Source organism: Eptatretus burgeri, chromosome 18 (genome assembly GCF_056783735.1).
Source record: "Eptatretus burgeri isolate ZD-2024b chromosome 18, Ebu_testis_v1, whole genome shotgun sequence".
In the NCBI taxonomy this organism is placed as follows: Eukaryota; Metazoa; Chordata; class Myxini; order Myxiniformes; family Myxinidae; genus Eptatretus; species Eptatretus burgeri.
This window is the reverse complement of record NC_140978.1, coordinates 47,401,891-47,425,397: the sequence shown is the minus strand read 5'-3', so window position 1 is coordinate 47,425,397 and position 23,507 is coordinate 47,401,891. Positions and strand designations below refer to the sequence as shown.

The 23,507-nt window shown below is 43.5% G+C and overlaps 1 protein-coding gene across 8 annotated transcripts in view; it reads right to left on the bottom strand.

Moving 5' to 3' along the window:
* LOC147009047 (amyloid beta precursor protein binding family B member 2-like) overlaps positions 1 to 23,507 on the bottom strand; it is a 192,083-nt gene that overhangs the window by 40,214 nt on the left and 128,362 nt on the right. The window lies entirely within an intron of this gene.

Here is a 23,507-nt window from a genome sequence, read left to right as displayed (position 1 = left end):
ATGCTGAACGTGTTCCTGCAGAAGAAATCAGTGTCTAGCTTTCTACATTCAGAGACAAAAACAAAATAAAGTTGGTCTCATTATAACCCCTGGAGAAAACAATGATAGAATACAAACAATAACTTATGAGGAATAGAGTGATTAAAAGAGGAAGATAACTTTAGAACCATACTAAATTACACCTTCCACGTGTTGATGAAATATGTATCACGTATAACGTGAACATATGTTGATGCAATCTGCATTGTGTATAATGTGACCATATGTTGATGCAATGTGTATAATGTATCATATGGCCATATGTTTATGGAATGTGCATTGTGTACAGTATTGTGTAAAAACTAACAAATGTTTGTGTGTCACATTATACATTAAACCATGAGAGGATGAATTGTAACTGGCCATAAGAAGCAAATATGGATTTTGGAGTCCAAAATCGAGGGAGATGTGCTCCGTGTACACTGCAATTCAAAATCTAAACACAACGAACATTTTTGTTCTTTTCAAAACAGGTAATATGCCATGCAGGACAGAGCCCTTCCTTTACCATGCAGTATGCTTATCACTGAGCGCACACGGATGTAATGTGATGTGGATGAGATGCCATCAAAATGTATCGTTTGCAAAACATTGGTCTCAATAAAGCTTTACCACACCAAGTGGTGTATGATAATGCCTTATGGAGACTTGTCCCATCATCCTCTCTTGGCAAGGCAATTTCATCATGTGGGCCTTTGACAGTTGTTCTCGTTTCTATTCCCGATGATGGCGGCTGCAGACAAAGTGAGTCTCTCGGCTCAGACGAAATTCACCAGAGATGGACCGCCACCTGTTATAATAACCAGTTGCTACCATTGACCCAAAATGAAGTGAATTTACACTGGAGGGAATGGAAAGGGTACGTATGACATGCCACTGATCAGAATACAGACCACTCGAACTGTAAGGCTCTTGATTTTGCTGTTATGAAAAAACAAAAACACAAAGATGGTGACATGTGTGAGAGCCACATCTTGAGCGTGGTACAGACAGACAACAGCATCGCTTTGAACACAGATATGGGATGAACCATGCCAATGTACTGGTCACCGATTTACCTTTCTCTATAATCCATGGCAGCAATTACAACATGGGGAGAGAGAAAAAGTCAAAGAAAAGCTATGTTGTTTTCACAGGAGATAATTACGCAAAGCAATTGATAATGGCAATGTGTTTCCTTGACAACACAACATTCTCCCAGGCCAATTCAAACCTTTGAATTGGGAAGATGCCGTTAAACATGCAATGAGAGAGAATAAAAGGCCTACTTTGTACACAGAGGCTCTTTCTTGCACTAAACATGTACATATATGGGTGCACTGAAAATGCATGAAACAATTCAAGGCTGTCTGATTGAAAGCTCCTAAAACATGACCGATCACTATTTAAAATGATTAAAACGACATACTGAAAGCAAACTTGGAAACACTAGATGCTTTGAGGGCTGTTTCCTCAAACCAAAAAGAATGTCCACCTCAGTAATTACAGGGAGCGATGCGATATGTTCTGGATTGTAAATCATTCATTCGAGAAGCGTCTGTTTGTGTGTTTGTTCTTCTTCTATGCACTACTGAACCGCAGGACAGATAGAGTTGAAAACGGAATGAGTGCTCCACAGTGTGTGCGATGATAGGCTGCGGAACAACATGAAGGCCATAGCTGTTTGACCTTCTATTTTGAGGTAAAAACGAAGTAATGCACTACCAATGTATCACAAGAACTACCCCTTCCATAGGTGTGCTACCAAATTGCACATAGTGTGTTTGGATGAAAAAAAATATCGCAATACACCCCAATACATGATTATTGTCCATTTTGACTTTCCCTCCTCTGAGCAACAATCAGCAGATGATTGTTTTTAGAACACAATATTCAATCCTATCTGTGCACTTTGACATACCCAGGTATCCAACGATGCCAAACCAAATACACCCACCAATGAAAGAACCGTCGGTAGAGTTGATAGCGTGGTCCAGCCAGTCAGTCCTGCTGCGTTCTTGGTTACCTGGTTGCATTTCCCCACTACCTAAATCTGCTCGAACGATGGCTTTTTAGTCATTACAGAACCCAATTTTTAAATCGACACTTTACCTTCTGGATTTTGTTCATTTATTGTTTCAGGTTTAACTGACTTATGACCAACATTTATTTCATTTTCACATCATAAAACAAGTGTAGCTCTCGACCATTCATTTTCATATTATGGGGATCGATTATATTGGTATGATTAATGTAACAGCAAATGTGTTCATATAACCATTCTGGAATACCATGATGAATCTTAAAATAGTAATTCAATTACATTTTATATATTTAAAAACCATTTGTTTGTCTATGTTACATTGTAGTGATGCTTAATTTCAGGGGGCTGTAAAATTGTTGATATTTAAAATAGCAATTAAACAACCAGATGTGAAAGAGAGGACTGCAAAAGACATAACAAGTCAAGAAAATAGTAGTTATAGGAAACACATTCATATATCCTTACTATAATTCACGGACTGGTGTTTGTTTGTGTGTTTGTTTGCCATGCTACTCCTCCTACAGTTCTGGGCCGAAGACATGCAAACTTGCTACATAGGATTAGAATGACCCCAGTTAGTGCTTGGCGGTGTTTTTTTTAATCCTTGCCCGTAGTCTGTGGAGGGGACGGGGGAGGGAAGAATGCAAATTCTCCGTGTAAATATGTATCATGTAGTGCCACTTCCAGGTAGAACAGGGTATTATACGACTCTGCTATTTACAGTGCTGTATTCCTGTCCCCACGTTTTTAGATCCTCGTGGAGGATCTCTAAGTCTTACTCACGTTGTTGTTCTTCATCTTCTTCTTGTGGACTTTTTGTTTCACAGCCTACAGTTTTCATCGAAACTTCCTGAAACTTGGCATATATATGTAAAAATACCCTGCGCAGACAGTAACCATCTCCGATTTTGGAAATTCTTCCGAGAAAAAAAAGTTGACGTCATTATATCGCCGCTAATGGAAATCGCCTATACCATTATCTCCAAAACTAGGCAAGCTGTTTGAATTTTGTTTGCGGGAATCAAGCTGGGCATTAGCACAGATAATTTATCGCAAACCTGATGCATCACAATGACGTCATATTCGTTTTTATGATGTCATCATTAAGAGGACGAGGATCATAGCTCATTTGAGCTTGTTCAGTACAGTTAGGTGTTTTGAATTATAAGCAGTGGGTATGTTTTTGTTTCTTGCGCGTAACCTGGGTTATTTTTTTGGCCACGACAGAGCTGTCAGTTGCCTATACACCGCCCAAATAAAGGTATGCATCAGAATAACATGTTTCGTGCTTCGACCAAGATCGCCCATAGGGAGGGGGTACTCTGCTTGTAATAATAACACACCATCAATTGGTCAATTAGACAAAATCATGGAAACAAAACATATTCACATAGATTACACGGAGAAAATAAGAATAAGAATACACAATTAATTAGCCACCTCGACAGAATCATGGAAACAAAACATATTCACATAGATTACATGGAGAAAATAAGAATAAGAATACACAATTAATTAGCCACCTCGACAGAATCATGGAAACAAAACATAAACACATCAAGTACATGGAGAAAATAAAAATATTAATAATAATAATGATAATAATAATACACCATTAAATACAAAACTAATCAGAATCATGGAAACAAAAGTTTAATACGTCAAGTACGTGGATAAAATATAAATAATAATAATAGTAATAATAATAATACACCATTAAAAAGAAAACTAGACAGTATCATGGAAACAAAACGTGTACACGTCGATTACATGTAGAACATTATAATAATAATAATAATAATAATAATAATAATAATAATAATACACCATGAAATAGAAAACTCGTCAGAATCATGGAAACAAAACTCGAATACGCCAATAACATGTAGAACATAATAATAATAATAATTACTATTATTATTATACACCATTGAATAGAAAACTAGACAGTGTCATGGAAACAAAACTTGTACACGTCGATTACATGTAGAAAACTAGAGGGGGAGCACTCGGTAGAGTGCAAAACCTCCGCCGCCAATAGTGCTGGGTCACTTAAGTGAGCCTGATGTCCGATTCATTGTAGGTCAAAACGGATCAGACTCTACTGAACCACGATTGAATAAACTAAACGAGATCGACGCGCATGTAGAAATGCCCAAAAAATAAAATCGAAATTTTTTTGAAAAAAAAAATTTTTTTTTTCCTCTAACATTTTTTTTTTGGTTGGAAATCACTTAAAACATGGAGAAATGCAAAAACAAAAATTCAAATATTTTTTCAAAATGGCCGCCATATCGGCCATATTGGACTTTGGACCAAGTCCAAAATCTAATGGCATGATCCTTGGACCATACCTAATCCACCCACCAAGTTTCGACGAAATCCGTCCAGGAGTTTTTTTCCGTAATACTGTTCACAAACAAACAAACAGACAGGGATGAAAACAGTAACCTCCGTCCATCTTCGATGGCGGAGGTTAATAATAATAATTATACACCATTAAATATAACACTAGACAGTATTATGGAACCAAAACTTGAACACATCGAATATATGGATAAAATATAAATAATAATAATAATAATACTCCATTAAATAGGCAACTGGACAGAACAATGGAAACAAAACTTGCACATGTCGAGTACATGGATAAAATAATAACAATAACAATACACTATTATTAGCCAAAATTTATAAAAACATAACAGAGGCACACATTTTAACTTTTTTGTTCATGAAAGGTTATATATCCATACTTTTGCAGTCCAAAATCTGTTTCACTAATATATCTCATAATAATAAAACAAGCAAGCAACATCTAGTGAGAGTAACAATATCAAAGTTCTGACAATCAAAGTTCTTTTGTGGTAACGAAACACCCATATGTAAAAGCATGAATATGCAAGAGTTTAAATTGAGAGATTTCATCTGACAAACAACACAATCAATTTATTACAACCAAACGACCAAAACAAACGGCTAACATTTATAGTTAAGTAGGCGATTAAAAAGACTCCACATCTTCAGACAAATATGCGTAGCCTAGTGTTGGCTTAGTGGTTAGGGTGGCGGCTTGGGATCCTAGGGTCCTGAGTTCAAGCCCCGTTGGCCGCTGAATTAAAATACACCAGGAGGTTGACTCAGCCTGTCATCCTTCCGAGGTCGGCAAAATGAGCACCAGTGTACTGGTAAGGGGGACACTGCATCAGCGGCATAGCCGCGTCCCAACCAATGATACAACCAGCAGCCACAGGCTGCACTCGATAGAGAGAGACAAATATGCATGTGATTACCTCTGTGATAAATTGTGGACAGTTCATATTGGTCAGCGCAGAACAAGAAAGCTTACCATGAAGGCACACACCAGGTAGAAGACACACAAGGTCCATGGATTGCAAAATAACTCTGAAGAGGTGTGAAAAATAGAGCACGATGGCTATAACCATGATGCAATGTCTCACCAGCAGGCTGCTTGTAAAGGGACTAAGGATGCAATAGCTAGGCCATTTAACCCTTCACAAGCTACACAATTTAGTCATCAATAAAACGTGCCGTTCCCATAATAACAGGAGTCTAAACCAAAAAGCTTATGCTTTTGGCACAAAAATTATTCCAAATGCTGCACAAATAAAAGAGGGCATAACTCAAAGGATTTTTAGTCTTGCATTGTTTGAGATATACGATTTGAAACATTGACTCATGAAAAGTCTCACTTTACACTTTCTTCTACCAAGAACATTTCATTAACCACAATTTTCACAGCATTCAACTTGCCCTGAAAACAGTTTGAATATTAACATCACTCAGAATATTATGAAGAAGAAGACGACGACGACGACGACGACGACGACGACATGCCATTTTGCTGCTCATCGAGTTACTCTCCCATTCGATTTCAGCTACAGTGCCAACAGAACGTCTACACTCCCTTTCAAATTTTTCACCTTTTGTTACCTTATAGCCTGGAATTAAATTACATTAAATCAGACTTTTTCCACCTTTATTTACACATCGTAACCCACAACTTCCAAATGAAAAACAAATTCTACAAATTACAGAAAATTTATTAAAAATACAAAACTAGAATATCTTGGTTGGATAAGTGTCCACCCCCTTATAAAAGCAATTGTAAATTAGCTCAGGTGTAACCAATCACCTTCAAAATCTCATGCCAAGTTAATTGGCCTCCACCTGTGTTAAAATGTAGTTATTTCAGAATAAAATCAGCTGTTCCTCGAGGTTTCCTCTGCCTGGTAGTGCATTTCACAGCAGAATCAACCATGAGCACCTAGGAGCATTCAAAAGACCTTCGAGATAAAGTTGTGGAAAGGCACAGATCAGGGGATGGGTATAAAAATACTTCAAAGGCCTTGAATATGTCTTGGAACACAGTCAAGACAATCATTAAGCCATGGAAGGTGGATTGTACCACTGAGACCCTGCCTAGATAAGGTCTCCAAACTGGATGACCAAGCAAGGAGACCGATCAAAGAGGCCACCAAGAGGCCAGTAGGCAACTTTGAATGAGCTACAGGCCTTTATGGAAAACACTGGTCACTGTGTGCATATGACAACAATATCCCAAGCACTCCACAAGTCTGGTTTACATGGTAGGGTGGCAATAAGGAAGCTAATACTCAAAAAAGCCCACCTCGAGTCCTGTTTGAGGTATGCAAAAAAACCACTCCGGAGATTCTGAAGCCATGTGGCAAAAAGTTTTGTAGTCTGACGAAACCAGGATGGAACGTTTTGGCCTAAATGCAAAACTTTAAATTTGGCACAAACCCAACACGACACATCACCCAAAGAACACCATCCCTACTGCGAAGCATGGTGGTGGCAGCATCATGTTATGGGGATGTTTCTCATCAACAGGAACTGGGGCACTTGTCTGGATCGAAGGGAAAATGGATGGAGTAAAATACAGAGAAATCTGAGAGGCAAACCTGCTGCCCTCTGCAAGAAAGCTGAAATTTGGACGAAAGTTCACCTTTCAGTATGACAACGGCCCGAAGCACACAGCCAAAGCTACACTGGAGTGGCGAAGGAACAAAAAGATAAATGTCCTTGAGTGGCCCAGTCAGAGCCCAGACCGTTCTCAATATGCAGGTTGAATTTCCCCCACAACTGAACCCAGAGCTCGAAATGGGCGCGGCTGCCGCGGCTTTCGACACCCCCCCCTCCCCTCCTTCGTCAAAGTCCCTCCCCGCTCCCCAGCGAGGCCGCGACCGACTGAGGCGATCCAGATTCTTCGGGGTCGGCCGAGATCCGCCAAGTGGGGGAAATGTTTGCACGGATGCTGCAAGCAATGAACGAAATGGATACGAATATGACAAACGAAATGAAAAACAACATGGAAGAGGTGAAAAACTAAATGAAACAACTGCGGGGTGAAATGTGGTGTGTGGGGCGATGCCTGCAGGCGGGCATAATGGCGGCGCCACGTGCTGGAGCGAGCGAGCTGAGGGGGAGTGTGGACTGTGTGGCCCCGCGGTGGAGGACAAAGTAATTCGGGAGACGTGTAAGACGAGACTCGTGCAGGTGACAGAAAAAGTGACGGTGACACAGAGGGAGAAATTAAATGGGGTGACGGAGACGTGTACGAGACACGTAGAGACGAGGGAGATAATGAACGAGGTGACAGAAATAACAGAGACGCGGGAGATAGAAAAAGTAGAGGAGAGACTACACAATAAAGACGGGGTGAAAAATGAACACACACACATGGAGGTAGTGGAGGACAATGGGGGCGAGCTCGGGGAATGTGTCGTGACCCGGTGCAAGCAGCCGGATAGCCTCCTTCAGGAATGGAGGAGACTCTATGCTCCCTTGAAGCGGATCTCGACCAGGTGGGTCCGGTCGAGCTTTGGAAGGTAGAGGGGGTGAGTGCTGTTGACGGGTGTGAAGCACACGCAGATTGGGGGGTGTGAAGGCCCCAGGACCCCGTGTGGCACAAATCCCCAGCGTGATTGTTCCGGTATGTGTGTTTACAAGTGTGGCGAAATGTGTGCTGAAAAGCGCGCATAGCATGGGTGAAAGGTTGTGTGTGAAAGAGACCGCGTGGGTGAGTGAAATGGTGTGCGAGGTTACGAGTGAGCCGAAGTGCATGCCTCCCAGCACACCATGTGTGGATGAAACACCGTGTGTGGATGAAGCACCGTGTGTGGAAGGGACAGCATGTGCGAGTGAAATGGCGAGCGTGAGTGAAAAGGTGTGTGTGTGAGTGAAGCCCCCTGTGCAAGTGAAAGGCCGTGTGTGAGTGGAACCACGTGTGCGAGTGAAAGGGCATGCGTGAGTGAACGGCCGTGTGTGAGAGATCGCTGTATGTGAGGGAGATGGCGGTAGGCATGCGGGAACACGCAACCGCATGTCCGATTGTCATGGTGAGGTGTGAGCGTCGTGACACGTGGGAGTTTGTGCGCGAGAGTGTGACAAAGACGGTGCCTGACAGTGGACAAAGGCCGAGTAGTAGCCGTAGCTGTTTTGGGAACCGTGCCAGGTTTGCATGGCAGCGCGCGTGGGGTCCGTGCTGTGCTACACACGAGGCCGCCACGTGCGCGCCTGCGGGAGGGAAACCCGGTCCATAAACGCACGTGGTAGATTAGCAGATCCCATGGACAGACAGAAGGTAGGCTGGATATGGATTTGGACTGGACGGGTTCTCCACGCGGGCGTGTGTGTGAAGCTCCGACCAGCAGAGCACATGTGTTCGCGTGGGGAACCCCACGAAACACGAGGCTCGTTTATAATGTGCAGGGTGACGTCGTCGCTGCATGGTTGGAATCCAGCGGGAGGGGAAATCCCTGCCGGATGGTACCGTCCGAGGAGGGACGAGGTGCTCAAAGCACGAGCAGCTTCCATGACGTCACGGGGAAAGAGCGCAGGTTGCGAGTTGCCGCGCTGGTGCACGCATAGAAAAAAAATGGCAAGCCTTGCTTCGGGTGAACAGGATTCCCGGGCAAGGAGTGGAAGACCCCCCTGTTCGGGCACAGGAATGGAAGTTGTTAGAGGGAAGAGCTCGTGCTAGTTAGACCGGCTTCATGGGGCAGGGACAAGTCCTTATGGGGCCTGTGGAATGCATTAGGTAGAGGGTTTTAGTTCAGATTTAGGATGGGAGATGGAAATGATATTAGGAGACATGGACAGACTTGTGAGTGTGTAGTGGAGACGGAGCTTAGCTACGTAGTGTTAAAAGGATGTTAGACCGGCTCCTGTAGTGTCGTGGTAGGGGCGCTTATAAGGCAGACACGAGCAGAGGAACAGTCGAGCCCGGCTGTGGTGTACAAGCGCGAGCGCGGGCGTACTTTGCCCGCAGCTCTCCTTTATTACGTACTCAACACACTCACGAGCCATGGCACTACGGCACCCACTACAACGCCTCAGGCGGCGCGCACTCCTTATATCCCTGGCAGACACGATGCTAACGACGACCACTCCCCCCCCCCCCATCATCATGCCCTGCCCCGCAGGCCCGCAGGCTACACCACAGAAGACCCTCCTGTTCGGGCATAGGAATGGAAGTTGTTAGAGGGAAGAGCTCGTGCTAGTTAGACCGGCTTCATGGGGCAGGGACAAGTCCTCATGGGGCCTGTGGAATGCATTAGGTAGAGGGTTTTAGTTCAGATTTAGGATGGGAGATGGAAATGATATTAGGAGACATGGACAGACTTGTGAGTGTGTAGTGGGGACGGAGCTTAGCTACGTAGTGTTAAAAGGATGTGCTATATTTTAAGGGATTACGAGGGAGCACGAGATAGTTATGGGAATTAGTGAGAAGAATGGCAGTGATCAGCGATGTGTGAGAAGAGAATGGAAAATGTACTTGATGAGTGAGTGAGGCCAGCGAGCCTGAGTTTATGGAGCGAATGTGGTATGCATGGTGCGATGAGTGATTGGGGGGAGGAGTGACTCCCACCCAAGGGACCCTGGGGTCAGTATAATGTTCGTTTGTGGGTTAGTTAAATTTACAAAATGGAGGTCATTTTGCTGTTGGTGGGAACGTAGGCTCGAAACCCGTTTGGAGGGGTGCAGGAGCCCAGTTGATGGCCTGGGAGCGTGGCTGCGAATGGTGAGTATCGCTTAGTGGGTACCCCGGGCACCGGGCAAGTCAGCCGCGGTAGGCCAAGGGTCCATGGGGGGCCGGGATAGTGTAGTGGGCACGGGTGGGCCCGCATGATGCGGGGCCCGGGGCGCCATTGGCCGCGTGGGCAGTGCATTGGGCACCGGCACCCAGGGAAGGGACCCGGGGCGCCAGCCTGCCACGTGAGCGTTTCAGGGGAGTCGCCAGGGAGGGCATTCCCCAGTGTTTAGGGAGCTGGTAGGCTCGGAGGCAGTTGCAGGGCCCGGGGGTGCCATTTTGGAGAATCGGCAGAGGGTAGTTCCTGCCAAGGGAGCCATGCGTCCCAGCCACGAAACCGTGTGAGGGCACGAGGGAAAATTTGAGGGCGAGGCCCGAAATTGTGAGGACACCAACACAGGCAACGGGAATATTGGTTGTTAGAACCAGTAGATTAAGCGAGAGGCGCTTTTGGAAAGCCCCGGGGTAGTTTAAGGTTAATAATGTTGGGGTAGATTAGGAAGTGTACCCCTCCGCACCATCCATCCCTTCGCTCGTTGTGGGCCGCTGGACTCACCTTGGGTTGAGATCGCTGAGATCTGAGGAGGCCATTCTGAGGCTTCGTTGGGCCTCGATGCAGGACACTAGCTCTCCCTTATTCCCCTCCAGGAAGGGAATGTAGGGGTTGGGAGTAGGCGAGGTGACAGGGTAGGTTAGCCAGACAAAGACAATAAAGGGGGTTCGGGAGACGATTTTTAGGAAAATAAAAATAAAAGAAAATAAAAAAATAAGTTGGGGCTAAATTGGGGATTTTTTGCAAATTAAGGGAGTGGGTATGCACAGAAACAGGCAAAGGCGATAGGTTGTGAGGAAGACAGTAGGGTAGGTCCGAGCCCACCTTCCGAGTGGCCAGCACCACCGCACTCCCTCCAGTACAAGACAAGTGGCTGGCCAGCTTCATCTGCCGGCTGTTTTGCTACAAGGCCTGTGCTGGTCAGTTCATCTGCCGGCTCTTTTTGCTACAAGGCCTGTGCCGGCCAGTTCATCTGCCGGCTGTTTTGCTACAAGGCCTGTGCCGGTCAGCTTCACCACCGGCCCGTTTTGCTACAACGGCCTTGTTTTGCCTTGTCTGCCTACCTTTGCCTTGACCCTATGCCTGCTAGCCCTTTTTGTTGCATTTTCCCCATTTCTGTCCATTACCATGTGCGCCAGGATCGTCACGCGTGCTGCAAGGACTGCCCTGTAGGCAGCCGCATCATGGGACTGCATTGGTGGCCCGTGCACCGTGTTGTCCATCCATCCATCTGCACCACGGGACTGCATTGAGCAGCCCGTGCACCATTTGTTTGCTTGCGTCAGTTCCCATTCAGTGTTCTGCAGGGACTGCCTTGCAGGCAGCCACACACAGAGACTGCATTGGTGCAGCCCGTGCACCGTTTTGTATTCACTGCGCTCATTTCACGGGGGAGGCCTAGGACTGCATTGGTGCAGCCGGCCACATTCCCTGTCACCTGCATTTGTTTCATGAGCCAGAGACTGCATTTGGGTAGCCTGGCTCCCTGTTTCACAAAATGGCCTGTGGGATGACATTGCTACGTGCTTTTTTTCACCGCAGAGTCCATCGGTCCTGGGCCATGGTGTAGTGGAAAATTATAAGTTCAGTGAAGGGTAAAATTGTGCATGAGTTGCGCCCCCTGCATGTTTGTCGTAGCGCCTGCAATTTTATTTAAGTCGTCAGTATGAGTGGGTTTGTTTAGTTAGTTACTCAGCTCGTAGGTTATTTATTTTTGGGACACGAATACACTAAATGTCGCACTCAGGGATCCAAAGATAAAACGTACTAGGGGAAACTTACACATGATGGCACACGAAAATTCGACGACTCGGGATGAGTCTGTAAAAAGGGGAGGGGGTAGTGTTACGGCTGTGGAAATTCACAGGACACCATAAAGGATACCCCCAACATCAGTTATATCGCTAAGTGTGTGTTCAGATAGATTTCCCCACCGATGTTTAAAGGAAATTTTTCATGTTACCCGGGCTGTGATCTTGGAGTTAGCCATTATTCTTTTGCTATTGTTATTTTGGATCAACCGCTTCACACCAACCACCACCACCACCACCATCACCACCAACATCGCTCTCAACAACCGCTTCAGACCAACCGCCTTTCCACAACCACACCCGCACCTCAACAAACCACGCCACCCTCACCATTATACCCACAACCACCAACATCACCTCACCACCTTCTCCACCCCACCTATCACCTAACCACCATCTCAACCACAACAAACAACCACAGCACAAACCTCGCCGCAGCGAATAACATCTATGCCATGGAGAACAAGAAGAAGCTCCAATAACACACTTCTAGGAATTTCCCCTCAGAACTGGTAAACAGAAGTGACGGTTACTAAACGTGTGAAAACCCGACTCATCTCCGGGAATTTTCCTCCCCCGCGCACCGCGAAGGGAGGGCGATGCGCCGTCGAGAGATAAAAGGGTGAGTTGAGAGGCCGTGGGGCGCGCTGATCTTGGGGAGAGTGGGGAGTCAGGAGTGTGGAGTTGTGGAGGTCTGGGAGCGGAGTCGAGCTACAGTCTGGGAGTTGTGGTCTGGGAGTGCAGTGGAGCCTGTCAGCCTCTCGTTGGTCGACAGAGGCGCTGGTCGAGCCGGAGAGGAGTCGCCAGCCGGATCACCGTTGAAGGCACGGGCGGAGTCCAGCGGAGTACGGGCAGGGCCACCGAGGGTCGCCTAACCAGGGCCCGGCGAGGCACCACGAGGGTGAAGGTAACCTGCAATGGTCTCGTGGGACTCCTTCGGTCCGCCAAGTCCCACGTGATAAAGGCCTACGGGTCCAGTCTCTGAGGTCCAGTCTCGTCTCTGAGGGGGTCTTTTCTTGGTTTATTTGTGTGAATGTTGTGGTGCCGTGTCCCGCAAGTAGAACTGTGTAAGTGCTTGTGAATAATAATAATAGACGGTTGTAGTGCTTTGCCTTGTTCGTGTCTTGTCCCTTCCCATCAATTTCATTGCATTACTGTACGTGTCGTTTTATAAATAAATGTCCTTGTGTGAATGTTAACCCGTTCGTTGTGTCCCTTTTCCCCATTGAACCGCCGTATTGCTTTCCGAATTTAGCGGGCTTTTAAATAGCCGATAATAGAATCGGGTCCAACGAGGCCTGGCGATAATACACCGCTCGGTTATCCCAGAACGGAACGAACCGCTTAAGCGGTTTGTGTCCAAGCAGGCCTTCGTTGAGGTACAGTCTCTCGGTAGTCTGCCCGCGCGAATACTTAGGTATATCAATAATTCGGCGATTGACCCTGTTGCGCGTGGGTAGAGTGTTGACTAGGCCATGGTGTGCACTTGGAGCACACCCGTGACTGGTTTTCGGCGTTGTTCCGGAAAGTCGCGACTGAATTGTTCGTCCGGTGGGCGTCCGGCCGTGATTCGGTTTAAGAGCGGCTGTCCGCACGCTGGGCGGGCGGTAAATTCGTAACAATATCATTAACTTTACGAACACCACCTCCACCCCTTATCTTTCGCTTTTTCTAATAGTTTCCGTTGTAAAGACTAAATATATAATAAGGTAGGTAATCTTACCTAATATTACATTGCGTTTCAAAAAACTTTAAATGTAAAATGTGCAACGATTACAAATAATAAAATGCTGTCAGTGTTTAATCATGTTTACCTTTTTGAAGTGTACTCATAACATTATGCCAAAAATCAGGATCTGTTCATGACTAAACATTGTTGAAAAAGATGGATATCAATTTGGTATTTTCGGTATAGTTTCTGGTGTTGTCATTTTAATTTCCTAATTGAACAACAACCACCACCACCACCACTACCACTACCACCACAGCCAAAGGGGAATGATGTAGTTCTTCAAATAAGGTGAAAATACAAAGCGGTATTCACATTTTGATTTTTCCAAGAAAGATAGAATTAAAGGACCATGATGTGTTTGTAGAAAAAAAGGTAAGAAATAGTTGAACTGTTTCAATTAAATTTTTTTAACTCCACTAACTGGTGGTGGCTTCTTCGTGTGTTGGGATTTAGTAATGATGATTACGAGTGATGTCGTATTATTGGTAATTGCTTTTGTTTGTTTCACAAGGAAATTTGACACAGGTGGAGACCATTCAGCCCATCATGCCTGCGCCACATTAATACCACACTAATTTATTAACAGAAGATCAAACAAGAAAATGCAATATATGTATTTTTTTTCATTGTGCTGTTTTTGTAGTTTTTAGAAAAAATTTTTGTAAGTTTCCCCCCCCCTTCTTTTCAGGTGAGGGGGCATGGGTAAAAAACAACACACACACAACATCAACCACATAACACCCCTTCCCCCCACCAACCCCACCACCACACCGTATACCCCACCAACACACCATATACATGTACACAATCACCCATCAATGCTCAAACAACTTTAAGGTCCTGCCAACATCCCGAAACCCCTCCATCTCCAATACTTCCAGGTACCTATCCAATTGCAATTTAAACTTCTATACTGTTTCTGCTGCCACTACCTTTCCAGCGAGACCATCCATGCATTAACTTCTCTCTGAGTGAATCCTTTTATACATCATGATTGTTTAAATTGGAATAAAAGGTTTTATCCTTTCATACATCGTGATTGTGAACTATCCATTGAAGAAAGAAAGCACACTGGGTGTTGCAAGGGAATTTAACCATTTCCTAATATACAAGTGATCACGAGTTCTTACCCATCCTATGACCATTTAATTATTTATTTTAAATTAAAACCAATCAAAATCTGTTCATGAATTGTAAATATTCTGAAATGAAAAACAATTAAACAAATTATTAAAATCAATTCATGTTATCTGAGCCCATATATATATATATAGATATATAGATATATATATATATATATATATATATATATATATATATATATATATATATATAGATATATATATATATATATATATAGATATATAGATATATATATATATATATATATATATATATATATATATATATATATATATATATATATATATATATATATATATATATATATATATATATATATATATATATATATAACCACTGAGCCCATTATAAGAAACCATCCTAATTTGACTTTCTTTTTGTTTTCAGATTTGTGTGCAAAGGAAGTAAACACGAAAAAGAAATACCCCCAAAAATGTTCACCTCGCTCTGATCGGCAAAATTATATTTTTCAACACAATGTAAGTTTTTTGTGCCCACCGCGCGCGCGTGCGTGCGTGCGTGCGTGCGTGCGTGAAAACATGTGGAGTGTGATGAGCACTCCCCCAATCTCTATTGGACATCATCCTACACCAAAGGATCACCTCCAACCCAGAGGCCTCAGCCCAGCAACTCTGTCAAACAGACAAAGATTACATGGTCAACATCAAATGGAGCCACCTATCCAGATTTTGGGTTTATTTGCCCTCATCAGGATGGAATATCAATAAATATCTAACCAATGATGACCACATTCGTCGTTTATACATCAGACGCACCTCCTGACTGTTGTGGTGCCAAAATGCACAAAGGACCATGAAGACCCAAAAAGACAGTGAAGACCCAAAAGACCCCAAAGTCCCCGAGGAACCAAAAGACCCACAGAAGCCAAAAGGCACCGATGACCCGAAATACCCCAAAGATTCTTCAGACCATTGAAGACACATCGGACCCTTGAGACCCCCCCAAGACCATTTTGGTCTATATTTCTCCTAAGAACCTGAAGACCCCATTACACCCTTTAGAACCCTTAGATTCAAAGACCATTTAGTTCCATTTATACATTGTGACCTTTCCACCTTTCAATCTTTCGACCTTCAGACCATTTGACCTTTCCAACTTTTCAGACCTTTAACTTTTACACATTTACAACTAGACCACATTGACCTTTGATTTACAATCATTGACCTTTCATTTAGTACATCCTTCCATTTATTTGCCACACAAAATAAGTCCTAGCAAGGATCTGCAATCTCTGATTGCTCTTTCTTGTTGGTGATGGAACACGCCCCCAGGTAACAATTGCAGGATCACACAAAACGGTGCTAATTCCCAGCATTGCAATACAGCCCACAGATGAATTCCAATCTATCTGAGCTATACACCCACGATATATTATATATGCACAGAAGCAATAGGCATGTTATTCCTTCATGTACATAAGCCGGGTTATTTGTATTTAGCAATTGAGGTAGCGACTGTTGCCAATTTACACCGCACAAATAAAGGGATGAACGATTTGTATAACAAATTAGCAGGGGTACCAGGCGTTGCCCGGTCTATTTTTTGTGGGGGCCGAAAACACTTCCCTACAACTACTATGGAATGGTGTTGGGGATCATATAATATTACCTTTCACATAGCTACAAAGGTTTAGGCACTATAGAGAGATTTAAAAAAAAAGAAAAAAAATCCCCAAAAATCAAAGAAACATTTCTTTGGGGGGGGGGGGGTTAAAAGACTCCCCAGCACTCACCGATGAACCTTTGAAAGTTTGACGAAGATCCGTTTGGCCATCTCTGAGAAAAATAGTAACATTCACAAAGAAAAACACAACCTCTTATAGTATACTGCAGATGAAGGTTTAGCTTGAAGCCCGAGATGACATTTTGTTTGTCAATTTACCCTGCCCAAATCAAGGGATGAGCGATTTGTATAATAAAAGAAGGTGTTTGTTTTTAACATCAATGAACGACTACTGCAAGAGACAATTGCAGGATCACACAAAATGGTGATACTACCCGCCATTGCAACACAGCTCACTGACGAGTACTTCCAATTTGCCAATCAACAAAACGAAAAACGTTGTGTATGGAGAAGTTCTTTGAATTCTTTGTTGAAGTTAAATAATTATGCCATAAAAATCTTCCATTTTTTTGCAAGAAATGCTGTAACTGGTATTATATATATATATATATATATATATATATATATATATATATATATATATATATATATATATATATTTATATATATATATATATATATATATATATATATATATATACATCTTCATCTTCTTCCTTCGGCTGCTCCCGTTAGGGGTCGCCACAGCGGATCATCCGTTTGATCTGCACAGTGATTTGGCACATGTTTTACGCCGGATGCTCTTCCTGACGCAACCCTGGTCGCCTCTTACGACACACAGGGATATGGTACACCTATTTTTAACCGGGGTATACACCGGCCCAGTATACTGGTACTCATTTCGCCGACCTCGGAAGGATGACAGGCTGAGTTAACCCCCTGGTGTATTCATTCAGTGGCTCAACGGGGCTTGAACTCAGGACCTTTTGTATCCCAAGCCGCTGCCCTAACCACTGTGCCAACACACCAGGCTATACATACATATATATATATATATATATATATATATATATATATATATATATATATATATATATATATATATATATATATATATTCCACATTCTTTCCATTTCCGAATGATTGAGCTCACTGTGCTCTTGGGAACTTCCAACACTCTAGAAATTGTTTTGTACCCTTCCCCACATTGATGCATCCTCACAATTCCATCTTGTATTTCTACAGAAAGTTCCTTGGACTTCATGGTGGAGTTTCTGCTCTGACATGCACAGTCATCTGTGGGACCTCATATAGAAAGGAGTGTTTGTTTCTAAATCATGTCCAATCAATTGAATTGGCCACAGGTGGACTCCAGTCAAGTTGTAGAGACATCTCAAGGATGATCAAAGGAAATTGGATGCACCTGAGCTCGATTTGAAGTGTCATTGCAAAGGGTTTGAATACTTAATGACAAGACATTTCAGGTTTTCATTCTGAATTAGTTTGTAAACATTTCTAAAAACATGTTTTCATTTTGGGGTATTTTGTGTTGGTTGAAAACAATTTCTGTTAATTTAACCCATTTTAAATTCAGGCTGTAACACAACAAAATGTGAAAGTCGAGGGGTGTGAATACTTTCTGAAGGCACCGTAAGTATTATGTAAGTAAATGTGTATATATATATATATGTACAGTATATTCAAAGACGAAGGTGCATCCAACCAAAAACGAAGCTAGATCTACTCTCAAAGGGGACTAATAGATTGGCCTGAGGAAACTTATCTCGGAAGTGAGTGAAAAGTCACCTGAGACTAGATCTGATCTTGCTAGTTTATTACGAGATTAGCAGAGTCGATCAAGTCACTCTTTTGGTTGGATGTGATTTTTTTCTTTTAAAATGTATAATAATATACTCATTTTATGCATTTAAAATGTATAAAAGGGATATATTATTATTTTTAAAATGTATAATAATATACTCATTTTATGCATTTAAAATGTATAAAATGGATATATTATTATTTTTAAAATGTATTTAAAATGTAATTGCAAGTATTGTTATTTTTTTTTTCTTTTTCAAATTGCAAGTATTGTTATTTTTTTTTTCTTTTTCAAATTGCAAGTATTGTTATTTTTTTTTTCTTTTTAAAATATATTATATTTCTTTGAAAAAGTATTTTCTTTTAAAATGTAAAATGTATTATATTTCTTTTAAAATGTATTCTATTTTTTAAAACGTATTGGGAGTTCCGCTTCTGGTTTTTGAGTGACGGTTGGTTCTCTCCAGGGGTCTCTGCCGACTTTCTCAAAGATAAGTTTTCGGTCGTTGTTTGTCATGTTTTGATTGTTTATTTTATTGCCTTCATGTTTACTGTGCGTTCCTAGTACGGTTCCGAGTTCAAAATTATGCTAATTTTGTGTGTATTTGTCAGTCTTGTCATATCGGGTTTGCTTGAGGCCTACCCTACTTCCCGTTTGTGGACGATCAAGTTTATTTGTATTTTCTCCTGATTACCATCAGTTTATATTTTCTCCACTTTTCCCTACACCCTCCTTATATTCCTCCCAGCTATACCCTCTATTTCATGTCTTAAAATGTAAAAAAAAAATATATAAAAAACTGCCCTCTTCCCTCCTCACCTAAAACCCCACAAAAGCACGGGACTTCCTATAACGACTATTCTTCCTCCTTCTTTTTCTGCCTAACCCCATTTTCCTTATACTTTTTCCGACACACATTTACCATACACCTTCACAATTTTCTCTTCATCCTTTCCTTCACCTCATCTTACCTAATATTATTAATAATAATTTAAAAAACGTTTCTTCAACTTCCTCTTTCACACATGTGCTTCTCTGTATTGTATCATAATTCACTCTTCTTCTTCTTGTTCTTCTTCAAAAGTTTGTTTTCAATTCGAACTTTCCTTTATCTCGTGTCTAAAATGTCCCACTGCTACAACGTTTCTTTTCTCCATTCTCTTAATTCTCCTTCAATACATTCCTCATGTAATGTTTTTAATCACATCTCCTGCTTAAAAATTTTTAAACTCCCACTTTGCAATGAATGTTCACATTCCATCAATCATCCTTTTTTTTTTCCAACTTCAGTGCCAATTCACCCCACCACCTTAAATTTACCTCCTCCTCGCCCCTCCCATCTTGCCCCTCATCTTACCTCTGCTTTTAGCACCTCTTCACTGTCTTCTGCTTTCGTACAGCTACTCCTCTGTCGTCCCAAAGTGTGTGGTGTTCTAACATCCGTGGGTTCCATTCTAAACTCAAATAAATCTCCCTCTTTCAATCAGTACACTCCTCACCACAAACATGCTCCTTCCTCTCAGCAACACCACCCCCTCTTCCCAACCCCTTAAATCTCATGCCTCCCCCTGCCTGCTCCCTTCTTCGCCATACCACTACCAAGTCTCATCCTTCCACTCTCTCCATCTCTCCCATCGCAATCTTGCCCCTTGGCAGTGTCTGCTCTCATTGTCTCCCCTCACTCTCAAAGCTTTCCTTTCACAGCAACCTTCACATGCTTCCCCTCCAAGCTTCCCTCTCACCTTTCTCAAAAACTCCACCCTCACCCATCTCCCTCAACTCTCACCTCTCACCCTTCTCTCTCCAATCACCCCCTCACTCCCCCTTCTCAAAGTTGCCACCCCTCACATCCACCAAGCTGCCTGCATCCCCTGCCCTCTCTCTTCCATCTCATCCCTCCACCTCCTCCAATCTTCAACTTCCCTCTACCCCCTCTCTTATTACTTCCCACTGAGCCTTTTCTCCTCCTCCTCTGGCCTTATCCGCGAGCTCTTCTGCAATCCCCCACACTTTGTCAATAATTCTCCATACCTCCCCCCTCTCCTCCCTTTTCCTACCCCTCCCCTCCCTCTTCTTTAACAGTGTGGACCTCAAACATCCAGGTCCTTCCCTCAAACCTAACAGATCTTTCCTTACAGGTTTCCACAGACAAACCAGACAAAATCTGCTTTACAGAAACTTTCCACCTTCAAGACGTGTCTGACTCACTAATACTCTCCCTGGTTACTCCCTCCTCCGGTATGACAGACCTGAGCCTCGTCCTGGCAGCAGAGTTGCTCTCTCCATCAAAAACGATATTCCTCACTCTCCATGCACTGCCCTCACTCCACCACATCCCCAGGAATACGTCTGCCTACGGCTTCTCCTCCAATGCTACCTCATGTATATGTGTGTTGTACCGTCCACCAAACAGTGATGACTCCATTTACGCCTCGCTCACCAAAAACAGGGACCAACTTCTCTCCTCTCATCCCAACTCTCTCTTCCTCATCATAACCTCAGGGTGACATCACTTGTCATCTCCCATCCCAGTTGGATGGGTATGGGTACCTTCCTCATCTGCAATGGCACCAGCAAAAGACTTCTACAACTCATTGGGACAAACACAATCCGTCAACATCCCAAATCGGATCTCAACCAATGGTACTCCATCTTTTCTGGATCTGATTATGTCCAATTTCACAGAAAACGTCTGCTGTTCTTCCTTCGCTCCAATTGATTCTGTGACCAAATGCTTGTCAAAGTGGACATCTCTCTGGCTGTTGTTCGAGAACCACATCAGCGCTGGCGGATATGGCATTTCACTCAGGCCAACTGGCAGGGTCTTCAAGCAGCCATCATACTTCTAGATTGGTCTCCCATCTCTTCTATCTCTGACATCAACTCATCCTGGGAATTCTTTGAAATAAATTTACTCTCATGTACAGATTTATCCCATCTAGTCTTCAGTTGTCATACCCTTCTTCCCGCCCATCGCATACTGAAGCTTGTGGCAAGGCAGTTGCAAGTTGTGGCAAGACAACTTGCCTTTGCTTCATGGAGGGCAAATCCAACTGAAGGCAATCTCAGTTCCTTCCACAAGTGTGGGTCTACCCTGAGGAGAAACAGAAAACAACATCTTTCTCATCTCAAGTCTGAATTATCAAATGTTCTACCTCCTCCAAAATCTGGTGGCGTCTAATTAAGTATGTTTCTGGTGTATGTTCCTCCTCCATCCCCTCCCTTACCTCAAATGCCCATACAGCTGGAACTGCACATGAAAAGGCTGAATGCCTAAACTCCATGTTTGTTTCTAAATCTTGTCTCTCAAACCCATCGCTTTCTGTGCCCACCTTACCGAGTCACACCAGCTGTTCCTGGACTCTGCCTGCTTTTCTCCTGACAAGGTGGAGAGTTTGCTGTCAAACCTCGACTAAGATTCTGCAACCGGTCCACATAGCATTAGCCCACATATCCGAAAAACATGCTCTGGTGCTATTGCTCACCCTCTGTTCGACTCACACCTCTCATTTGCTCAAGGTCATCTGCCATCTGCTTGGAAATCAGCAAACATGACCACTCTGCAGAAAATAGGTGCAAAAACAGGTCTCTGCAACTACAGACCAATCAGCATTCTCCCAATCATCAGAAAGGTTTTGGAATCCACCATAGTTTCTGACATTAAATCCTTCCTCTTCTCCGATGACTTGATTTCCCATGATCAATTTGCATTCAGACCAGGTCACTCTACACTGGACTTGCTGTTCCTGCTCTCCCAACAATGGATGGAGGTCCTCAATGCCAGACATGAGATCACAGCCATCTTCCTATAAAAATCACCAGCTTTCAATATGGTCTCACACCCTGCCATGCTCACAAAACTCTCTTCCTATGGTATCCAAGCCATTCTCCACTCATGGCTTGCAGACTTCCTCTCCTGTCGCAGCCAGTGTGCAACCCTTCATGGAATTCTGACAAATCAGTCTCACTTTGTCTCTCTGAAACCCTGACAAATCTCACACTCTCACTACGACTCTCCGAAAAGACCGTCTGGAACCCCCCCCCCCCCCCCCGCCAATATACTTTCTCAGCAATCCTCTCGAAGAAGTCCTTTCATTCAAGCTGATGGCCTCACTACCTGCCATTCCTGGGAAAGCCACATTTCCAAGCTGGCCTCCAAAGCCAGTTGCCGACTGGGCATCCTCCATCATGCAAAGTACTTAATTGGCACATCCGAGCTCCTGATCACAAACAAAGCTTTCATCCGTTGCCTGATATGGAGTACTGCTCTCTCCTCTGGGGTGGTTCTTCTGCCTATCACCTTTCTGGGCTTCACGCTGTGGAAACCAAGGCATTTAGGATCATTGGTATCTCCCACTATGAAGCTGAGTCTTTGGGTCTCTCAATCTCTCACCGCAGGCAGGTCGGTGGTCTTTCTGTCTTCTACTGTCTCCTCTCCGGCCTCGCCCACCCCTCCTCTGTCTGCAATATGTCCCCCCCCCCAATTTTCTCTTCAGGTGCTCAAGGTCCACCAGCAAACCCCTTCTGGTAAAACTGCCAAAATCAAGAATCACTGCTCACCTTCACTCTTCTCTTGTCCCATCTTTGGAACAAACTCCCAGATCCAAACAAACTTTGGAACAAACTCTTCAATCCCACTCTTCCCTCCAGGTCTTCAAAACGGCTGTTCACAACCATCTCTTATCTTCCCCCATCCAAAACCACGATCATTTATACCCCTGCTAATCCACCCCAAACCATCTTCCTTCAAAATTCCCTGCTTTCCTTCCTGAAAGTCCCTGTAGTTTAAGGACATGAAAGTCCCTGCCATGTCGATCTTGTTTACCCTGTGTACCCTGCCCCATCCCTCTCCCTTCCACAGATCTCCTAATGTCTCTGTTCCACACTGTTTTGTGCTTCCCTCTGCTGCCCCTTTTGTCTCCTGCTCCCCTTGTTGTACGTTCTGTGTGTTAGCTCTTATATGAGCCTTGACATTGTGCATATTAAATGAAATATTTTCAAAAATCCCATGCTCCCCAACACAAGCACACACTACTCCTTCCTTACTCCTTCCCATTTACCCGATCATCTTCCAAATGTATTTTCCATCTTCGCCCACACTCCACTGCACTCCTTTTTCTCTCATCTTCCTTCCTTCGTTTCCCAATTGTCAATTGTAATTTTCCCATTTTAGTCCCCCTCTATGACATTTTATCCATTCGCCTTTTGTTAGCGAATCAGTGTT